Raw genomic sequence first — 1,191 nt, forward strand, 5'->3', positions numbered from 1 at the left:
CTTACTCTTCCACATATGGGGCTAGAATGAACGTCTGTTTAGATGCATGGGAATTATTCAAAGCAGTCTCAATGTATGCTTTGACGTCATCTGGATCATTTACGTTTTTAGTACCTGAAATCGACTCAAGACAAAACATCCAATTTTTATTGGAGGTTCACAAGAATTTAGCTCCTCGTAAGCCGCACTAAACTCACGAATAAGAAAATTTTGTCAGTAATTCGGTTGTTAATACAATTAAACAATAATGCCTAAATTGTAAGATAATGAACATCACCTCATGTAGACATGGATAAGAGCTACATTCAACATTTCTCCTCTCTAAAATTGCCCAATGGCACTAGGACCAATAATTACAAATGGGCTCTCAACAAAGCAGAATTGTTCCTTCTGCAGGGTTAGAACGATTGGGTCCTCCTCACGCAGGTGAGATGCATATGTGTGCAGACATTTGCAATCTTGAGAGATATCTTTTAGCTCCGCATCAGTCAAAATTGGAGTGATTGTCGTCGACTTTGACCCAGTCAACATCTTTGATGAGGAACCGATCTCTCTCCTAGAGCCCTTTAGACTCTTTAGCTATTTCAATTTATACAATTAAATTAGTGTAAGCATGCAATTAAAAAAAATAAAAATAAATAAGATACAAATGATTATTACCATGGTAGTGAATCGGACCCAAGCATATGGCCATGTGATGAAACTACCTAGGGCGTCTGATAGTTTCTCAAGGCTCCCTTCTGGCATTGGAACCGGGAGTGAGAAATCTTCAAACCCCTTTAGAAGTTTCCACGATCACACTGATGTGGCCACTTGTAACAGGCATCGAATGCATTGTTTGGCCCTCTTTGGTTGGCTGTGCCACACCATATGCAACCTCAGTTAAGTCGCCATCACTGGCAACACCTAACTGAGGCAGCAAAAGAGAACAAGGAGTCGCCTCCTGAAAATTGTGTCGTTTAGTATAATAAGATCATAATAAAATATTAAAAACTATGTACCTGTACCACAAGCTCGGGAGTTGGCTCCGGATTTTGAGCAACGGAGTTCATGGTCTCCGGTGTGGGATTTTACCCTTTAGGGGTAGTAATGGGCTGGGGTGCTACGGGGGTAATGGGCTCAGGTGTTTGCTCGACCGAAGCGTTAGGATCCCCATGTTGACTGTGCTGATCCTTGGCAATCAGGTTTGCC

General features: G+C 41.7%; 1 long non-coding RNA gene across 1 annotated transcript in view; it reads right to left on the reverse strand.

Moving 5' to 3' along the window:
* LOC130814612 (uncharacterized) overlaps positions 1 to 953 on the reverse strand; it is a 3,715-nt gene extending 2,762 nt beyond the window's left edge. The window contains exons 1-3 of the long non-coding RNA XR_009042460.1: positions 661 to 953; positions 278 to 579; positions 6 to 187 (exon numbers count right to left, since the gene is read on the reverse strand). This is a non-coding gene — a long non-coding RNA (uncharacterized LOC130814612). The remainder of the gene's footprint in view (positions 1 to 5; positions 188 to 277; positions 580 to 660) is intronic.
* Positions 954 to 1,191: the final 238 nt, after the last annotated feature.

Source organism: Amaranthus tricolor, chromosome 6 (assembly GCF_026212465.1).
Source record: "Amaranthus tricolor cultivar Red isolate AtriRed21 chromosome 6, ASM2621246v1, whole genome shotgun sequence".
Classification (NCBI taxonomy): domain Eukaryota; kingdom Viridiplantae; phylum Streptophyta; class Magnoliopsida; order Caryophyllales; family Amaranthaceae; genus Amaranthus; species Amaranthus tricolor.